Genomic DNA, 9,293 nt, shown 5'->3' with positions numbered 1-9,293 from the left:
GTCCGAGTTGACAGTGATACACAGGGATTGAAGCATCAATATGAGCCCTCTGTTAGAGTGGAGGCATATGACACTGAGTGATAAATGGAGCTCAGTCTCATGTCTGGATTACAGTGTGTCCTCTGGTTCCATGGACTCAGCCGTGGTCCTTTTTCTGGAAGGTATAATTGGAGAAGACATATTTAGTAATAGGCACAATCTTGACATTGGTTCCTTGGCCTATGGGGTAAGAGCTATTGTAGTGAGGAAGACTGGATGGAAGCCTCTGAAATGTACCTCTGTTCCCCTGCCAAGGTAGCAAGTAAAAAAGAAAATTACGTCCTGGGAGGATGAAAGAAATTAGTGCCATCCTTGAAATCCTTTCCTATCCTATCTTCATTTATTCACCAGAATGAGCCCTGAAAAAATGTAGGATGACTGTAGATACTTCAAGCTCAAGCTCAAGCACTAGTGTCAATTGCAACTGCCGCCCCAGAAGGTATCCCTTTTCGAGCAGATTAGCATGTCCTTGGATTCATGATATGTGTTCACTGATCTGGCCAATCCATTCTTTTGTATCCCTATCAGAAATATATATCTGGAACACTTCAGATTTACTTGGGGCAGACAACTGTGTACATTTACAGTCTTGCTCTAAAGCTGTGTTAACGTCAGAGACCTGGACCAGCTGGACATCCCACAGAACGTCCACTGGTCCACTATGTCAATGGAATCATGCTAATTGGATCAGATGAAAAAATAATGGCTAGTTCATTGGAAGCCCCATGCACTTGAGAGGATAGAAAAAAAAAACCAGGAAAATTTATGAGACCCCATATTAGTAAAAATTTTAGGTGTTCAGTGGTCTGAAGTATGCCAGAACATCTCTGCAGAAAAGGGCAAATTATCTCATCTTGCACCTCCCAGCACAAAGAAGGAAGCTCAATATCTGGTGGGTCTCTTGCGGTTCTGGAGGCTGCACATGCCACACCTAGGAGTATTGCTCCAGCCCAAATACCTAGTGACATGGAAGACTGCCAGTATTGACTGGGCCTGGAGCAGGAAAGGGCCCTGGAGCAGGTCAAGGATACTGTGCATCATTTGCCCCTGGTATTTGGCCTTATGACCTAGTAGACCTACAATATTGGAGGTTTCTCAGTGATGGGAAAAGACTCCGTGTAGAGATTATACTAAGCCCCAAAGAAGAATCACAGCACAGACCCTAGGATTCTGGAGCAAGACCACACCAAGTCTGACAAAAAATTATACATCTTTTGGAAAACAGCTTCTGGCATGATACTGAGCCATAGGAGAGATGGAGTGACTGATCGGGAGACACCAAATGGCCAAGGAGTCAAAACTGTGCATCATGAGCAGGTTCTGTCAGACCCACCAGTTCATAAGGTCGGACACACCTACCAACCATTCATTGCAAGATGGAATTAGCACATGAAGGACTGAGCATGAGCAGGGCTAAAGGGCAGAAGCAAGGTATCGGAGCAAGTAGCCCAGAACCCCATGTCATCCACCAGTGTTGCAATAGAACCTCTCTCTCAGCTTATACCTGTGACCATATGGAGGCTCCCTAACAACGAGTTGACGGATGAGGCAAAAACCTGAGCTTAATTCAAGGATGAGGTGGCTGTACATGCAGGTTCAAGTCACAATCTGAGCAGGGCTAATTAACCCTGATTATCAGGGGGAAGTATGGCTTCTGTTATACAACAGGGGCAGGGAGTACCATGTATATCACTCAAGTCATTCACTAGGATGCCTCTTGATACTCCTCTGTCCAACGATAAATGAGTGCAGCAGCCACAGTCTGATAAGGGCAAGATGAACAGGGGTGAGATTCCTTGGGGATGAGGATATGTGTAATGCCACCAGGCAAGCTACCAAGTCTCCAGAAGTGCTAGCCAAGAGGGAGGAGAATTACAATGGTTGAAGAGGAAGGAGATGATGAGTATCAGCTGTGACCCTGAAACCAGCTAACTTTCCTCCTCTACGTTTCCCTGGGGCGAATCTCCCAACCCCCTGCAAGCCACCCCAAAATCCTAGGGATGCTTCCAGAATTTATAGTAGAGGATCCAAGAGGGAAAAAGGAAAGACTAGTATATGCTATCCTGCCCTGCCTAGATCCCCATCAGCACTGAAGGGCTTTGTTTCTCCACTTGCTGGGAGAGCTGTGTGTACATACCCACAGCTGTCAGCTCTTTGCAATATTTGTCTTGACTGAAGAGAGTTGCCTTGCCAAGGCCACATGCCTCCTTTCTGCAGCAGCCCACATCCAAAGACTGAAGGAGGGTGTCATTGAAGAATACTGGTTTCTCAGTGGTTGGTGTGTCCTAAAAACACAGGAAGTTCTTAGCACATGATAGTTTATTAATACATTTCTGTTTATTTGAATTGGAAGCCAGTAAGGAATGGATGTCTGAGGACTTTAAGGTTAATATCAAAGCAAGGCACCAACTGGCCTGGCAGGGAATCCTCCAGGCTTGGAACTGCCCTTGGGGAAGGGGTAGATTAAGGCCAAGGAATTGAATGAGCCCAATTCCGCCTACCAAGAGCCTTCAAATCAATTCCCCTGCCCTCTGAAACCTTATGGTACTTGCAATATGTACCATAGAATATAATAATTTAATACCATTTTATTTTGCTCACTCTTGTTTCATTTGTAATCATCTTTTTCCATAAAAGTACGCTGGCTCTTTTGGTGTAAGGACCAGTTTTTAAACATCTCTATTGTTTACAGAACCTGGTGTGGTACTGAGAACTTAGAAGAGTCGTGTTTGCCAATCAGCTGAACTCTAACCCCGCTAACGCAACTTCCAGGTGTGCTGGAAAGCGGGTGTCACTTTGATTTGCTGAGTATCTGTCATAGGGAAGACCACTGGGGGAGAAGGTGCCACAGATGAAGGGGAAAAAACCAACGCTCTGATCCCAAAGGTGGCATACTTCTCTTTTTGTCTCTCTCAAGCTCCCTATGGGAATTTCATCACAGGAGTAAAAGATTTCTTTGCTTCCTTTCTAGATCTGGAGTGAGTCAGCATGAATGATTTTGTTTGTTTGTTTGCATGTTTTTTTGTTCAGCAGAAACATCTTCCATTCCTAGAATCAGGAGATCTTGGCAGAACACACTCAACTGAAAAACGTAAAAAGGTCTTCCTCCTCTATTTGCTTCCTGGACTTTTGAAATGGACTCAATGCATAATATTTTGTTATAGTTGTTGTTTTTAAAATCCCTGGTTTATGCCAAGAGGGATAACACTCAGGGAATTTTTGGGGCAGAACTCTGGAATTCCCTGTGTTTTCTGGCTGCCGGCTTTTCATTTACAGCCCATTAAAAATTTGCATTAAAGACTTTGGCCTGACAGTGTGAGAATTACACTTTGCTCCACATTCCAAGGCCATCCTGGACTGAATGTTATTTTTCTGGTGCCTTTTGCTAGCGCTGTCACCGTACAATATATTAAAATGAATGAGGTGTGGCTGTGCCTGAATCTCTTGGCTTGTTGGCTAAGGAAATAATTTTTATGAGTGATTAAATGAAATCAACCAGCTTAAGGAAGAAGCAACTAACATCGACATTTGTCTAAATACCTCAAAGGGAAAACAAACATTCTGGAATTTAAAAGATAGAGTCTTTGTTTATGTGCCTTTGTGATGCTGTGTGCCTCTAGGAGGCAGGTCTTACTCTTAAATTTCATCTTACTGTGGTAGGAACTTTGGGATCAAAAGTTCTGGGTTCAAGTCATACTTCTGCTAATACTACCTATATAACTTTGATTACTTGTTCTCTTATTGGTTCAGTTTTCTTATTTATAAAACCAAAACAAAAGACGATATTGTAGGGTTGTTTTGAGAATTAAATAATAAATGTTAAGTCATCTGGCACAGAGCACAGCACAGAGTGGGCCCTGGGAGATGTTCCATGCTTATTTTCCACCCCTCTTCTCATGGATGCTATGAAGGATGAATCAATAATGGTAACGGTGGGAGGACATCTGTCTTAGCCTGCTTGGGCTGCTGTCATGAAATACCAGAGACAGAGTGGCTTAAACCACAGACATTTACTTCTCACAGCTCTGGAGGCTGGGAAGTCTAAGATCAAGGTGCAGGCAGATTCGGGTCCTGGTGAGGCTCCTCTTCCTGGCTTCTTGCTGTGTCCTTAGATAGAACAGAGAAAGACAGAGTTGGGAAGGGGAGCTCTGGTCTCTCTTCCTCATCTTATAAGGACATTAATCCCACCATGGGAGTCCCACCTTCTTGACTTCATCTAAACCTAATTATCTCCCAAAGACTCCACCTTTAAATACTATTACATTGGGGGTTAGGGAGGGCATCAAGATACGAATTTTGAGGGACTGAGACATTCAGTCCATAACAACATGTGAGTGACAGACAGTGATTTAAAACACTACATCTTTCTCTGCTGCCATCCCCAGCTGGCCTTATTCTTAGTCCTTGCCCTGTTCTCATTAGTAGGGAAGATTCCATAGAGAGAATAGAAACCCCAAGGATCCTGAGAGCTTGTTGAACTTTGAGGAGCACAAATTCCCCAAATTTCCCAAGAATTGAGAAGAAAGAAGGAAAATGAACGGAGGTAAGAGAGTTGAAGTCTAGGACACCGGCCACATGATAAACCACCTCATTTTCTGCAAGGGAGGTCCCAGTGGCTTGTGGCTAGTGACACTAAAACTAAAACACAGGCCTCATGTTAGGGAATTAGCAACTGCGGCCAACTCCACTTGGAATGCCAGGATGAGCAGATCCTGTCTGCAGCTCCACTACAGGGCTTGGGGTAGCCTTGGTCCTCATCCATCATGAGATTGATTGCCCCAGGGCTGACAGGAAAAGAAGCTTAAAGGAGAAGGACTGAGGAAGAGTTTTGAGCTTTTTTGGACGCAAGAAGACTTGAGTGACTCAGGGAAGCTGCCTGCAATGTGCATGAAGGGGTGGGGGTGCGTGGCCAAAAGCCACGAGTGCTAAAGGAGAACTGATGCTCTTAAACACGCTGCCAGCCCGAAAGATGGAGACAGGGTACCTGGCAACAATATTCTCCTCCTTCCTTCCACAGATTCTCACAGGATGCATGCTAATTTTGAGATGTACATACTGAAACATCTATTATGTTTTCATTTTAATGAGATTTTAGTTGTATAAAAAAGATAAGAAGAAGGGAAAGTGAAAAAAGCTAGCTGTGATATAACATAGGTATTACATAGGGTCCCAGCAGCTGAAAGTTCACACTGAGAGATAAGACCTATGTAGCTAAAGCGGTGAAAAAGAACAATGCAGGAGTTAAAGATAGAATGATGGAGGCAGAAAACTCAAAGAAACTGCAATCCTCAGTTCACTGTAAGATAGGTGGTGTGGTGTGGTTGAAAGCCTGTGGAACTGGAGACAGAAGATATGCTATCTCAGCTTTCCTATTTATGAGGTTTAGGGACTGCTAAGATTCTCTGTCTTCCCATCTATGAAATGAGGTTAACCCTGCTCCACAGGGTTGTTCTGGGGATTGAATGCGATGTAGCATGTTGTATAAGTTAGGATTCTTGGTTGCAGGCAACAGAATCCAGTTTGGGCCAGTTTAGGCTGAAAAATAATCTATTAGAGAATAGATAACCTACAGAATCTCCATTGAGACTAGAGAATTGGGCTTAGAAGCTCAGAGATGCCTAAGATTGGATACAAGATCTGGTCCGGGGTCCACAGGACTGGCCCCTCTCTCAGTGCTGGGACACTGGAAGCTACTGCTAGAATCCCCCATCACTGCTGCCTTAGGAAACTGGACCTGGCTGCCGCCACCCTCACCAAATGGAATCCGTATGGTACCTGTTCCTTGATGCCACTGGCTTTCAAAGCAAAGTCTGAAGCAGGTGGTACTGATGGCAACAGCTATGTCACATGCCAGGCCTAGCTGCAAGGTAGTCTAGGAAAGAATGTCTGGTGTCTAGAGCGGGGAATTTCCCAATCATAAGAGTGTTGCAAAGTGTTGGGAGATTGAAAAACAATGACAAATGTTTAATACATTTGTATGTCTGCAGTTTATATTTGTTTGAGAACAAGGTCTTCAATTTGGCAGTGAGGGGGGCATTGACGAGGATGAAGGGGCCCGGTCCTGATGGCGGGCTGGGGAGACCGCCTGACATGAAGCAGTGCCTCTGGAGCCCTCTGATTAGGAATTTTGATTGAGTTTGATTCATGCCGATGGGATTTGTTTAAGCTCAATGTTAATTTGCGTCTCCTGTGAGAGGCTGGTGAACTAGCTTTCAAGGGCAGGCAGAGACAGGCATACGATTAAGTCCACTAAATTATTCAGCTTGGTTTTTAGCATCAGCCTAGTCCCCACTTCTACTCTTTATGTGAACATTGCAGTAAAATTCATAAATGGTGCTTTGGTATACAAGCCTGGTTACAGAAAAATACTCCTTTGGAATCCAGACCATTCCTCTGTAACCAGCACCTGGTAAAAAGAAAGACAGACAAACACCCGACACCCACCTGGGGTGCCTGCTTAGTGAAAAGCAAATACGTTTTTCTTCTCGGTTTCTTTTGTTGCCATATAAATAAAGAGGCTACTGAGATTTCACAAGCTGGCCTGGCTTTGCAGTGAGCAGAGAAAAGAGCACGATTCCCATGGGCACAACTGAGTGAGTTTTCCTTTCTTCCATCACTGTTGACTAAAGCAATCGATGGCTTTTGGTTCCTACTTAACCTCATTTTTCCCTGTACCAACCCTCTGAACTTCCCAGCGCCCTGTTTGAAAATGCATGGGTCAGTGTCATTCTGCGTTAGGATTTAGATCCAAGGTAAAGTTTGTGCACTTGGCGTTGCCACTGTTCCCTCAGATCTGGGCTCTGTCTTGGCACCAGGCTGACATTTGATACATGTCTAGAGTAAACGGCAAAGAGGCAGTGTGACGTGACACTGTGATGCCCAGATGCCAGGCTCTCTCCAGGTGCAGTAAACGGGGTCGCTCTTCCTATAGTGGATGCTTTGGGGAAACCGTGAACTTGTTTGGGGCAGGCGAGGGAGGTAATGGCTGAAGTTGGAGAAGAGGAAGCTCCGTGTGAAAAACGCAGTGTCTCATGTGTGTACAGCAAACCCCCAAAGCCCTGAGTCAGGCAGGCCAGACAGGCTGACCGGCAACACGCTCCCCTATTCCTTCCAGGCACCCCCAGGCCGCAGCTCTCTTCCCTGGTTTCTCTACCTATCCCACTGCCACCATGCTCTTGTAAACAAGATTTCCGCTGCTAATATTGCTGAAAAATACACAAGCAAGCGCTTGATTCATGCTTCCCTGGGGTAACTCCGCGCTGTGAGGGCCCCCGTTGCTGGATTTTCTTTATTAAGGGTGGTGAGAATCCTATCTTGAGCTCTAAAGCCACTCCCTGGTTCTTCTACACTCTTCTAACTACAAAGGGACAGGAAATGTCTCTTTATATTCCTCCAGGGGAGCAGAGGAAGAACATGCTGTTACTCGCGGACCCTTGGGGCAGGGTTCCATTTGGACTATTTTTAAATCAGGGCAATAACATCTGTGAACATCCCAGTAGCCACTGTGCTGCTGCTGACAGCAGATTCACCGTAGCAACATGAGGTCCTAACTAAGAATAAGAAGCACTTCTAAGAGTGCTTTTCATGTCTGAAGGAGAAGAGAGGCTAGAAAAACAGTAAATGTAGGTTTAGAGGCCCTTTGAAAAGGCTTGGCCTCAAGCACTGGTTCTCAAACTTTGCTGTGTGTCAGACTCATCAGGACGGCTGGTTAAGATGCAGATCACTCGCTGGGCCTCACCTCTAGTTTCTGATTCAGTAGGTCTGGGGTGCGGTCTGAGAATTTGCATTTCTAGCAAGTTCCTGTTAAACCAGTTGCTGGGTTGAGGACCTCACTTGGAGACCGACTGGCCTGGTGCACTGTTCCCCAACCTGCCATTGGCTGCAAAGTGTAATGGAAAGACTGTGGGATTTGGAACCAGAAAGTCATGGGTTCAAAGCTTGTTCCTATTCCCTATGACCTGTATGACCTTGAGCAAGTTACTTAACCTTGCTGGGAATTAGTTCCCTCATTTGAGTTACTACACAGACCGATGAGGTAAGTGATATAAAGCCCCCACGCACAGGGCTTGGCAAATGGTAGGTGTTTAAAAAATATTGATCTTCCTCACCAATCCCTCCTTTTCTCTCACAGCCTTGCTAACACCATTTGACAAGACACTTCAAGGGAGAATGCTAGGCTGGACTGATGCTTCCAAATCCTGGCTATGCATTAGAGGCCCTGGGAAAGCTCAAAATTCTACATGCTCCGGGCTCGCTCTTCACTAACTGAATCACAACCTGTGGGGAGGACCTAAGCCACCAGGGATCCTCAGAGCTCTGCAGGGGACCCCAGGGGCAGCCCCACCCTCCTCTCCAGGGTTGTCTTACCACAGGATTTCCACTTCACGTCCCTCGTCCCTCAAGGCCCCTTCCAGATTGGGGCCTTTGCACAAATCATTCTCTCTGCCTGAGGCTTTTTCCTCACCTTCTGATAAACTCCTGTCCTACTCTTTCTTCAAATCTCAACTCAATGACCAATTGCCCTTACCTCAGGGAAGCCTTGCCTAGCTGACGAGGCCTGGATATTAAAGCTCTCATAGAAATGTCGACAGCTCCTTATATGTTTATATTTAATTAAATTTTCATTAATATCAATATTTCTACTCAACTATAAAGTTCCCTGAGAGCAAAGCCTGTATCTACTTTTGTCCTTATACCCGTGTCATAGACGTTTATTGCGCATTGTGGTCATCCAGTGTTTTGAACCACCTTCTTAAATTAGGCCAATTTTCTTCATTATGAGTCCTGCGTCTTCAAGAAAGAATCCAGAACTCACCCACCTATCTTCCCTTGAAACTAGCGTTCAGGCAAGTTGCCTAGGCTCCACCAGTCACACTAACCTGTGTGAGACTCATTGAGAAGCCACTATGTGAGGAAGCAGGTACCATGAGGAATCCATCTTTTGGCCAGGATGGTGTGAGGGCATCAAGCTTTTAGAGGACAGTAGTGGTGAAGGTTCTGGCATCTGATGTCCAGCAACATTGAGACAAGCTGTTGTGTTCATGCCCCTTGCAGGGCAGTGGGCTCTGGAGCAGGCCTGTGGTTTGAGTGGGAATTATTTATGGATCAGTAGCCTCCAAACCAGATTCTCTGGCCCTCCTTCAGATTCTGGGAGATAGCTAATAGACATTAAATATTCAATTATTCTGATTAAATTGGCTAGAATGGGTTTGTAACTAAGAATTGCTGCAATTACATTATATTCCTGGTGCCTA

Source organism: Equus caballus, chromosome 20 (genome assembly GCF_041296265.1).
Source record: "Equus caballus isolate H_3958 breed thoroughbred chromosome 20, TB-T2T, whole genome shotgun sequence".
Classification (NCBI taxonomy): domain Eukaryota; kingdom Metazoa; phylum Chordata; class Mammalia; order Perissodactyla; family Equidae; genus Equus; species Equus caballus.
Note: the sequence above shows the minus strand (reverse complement) of the source record.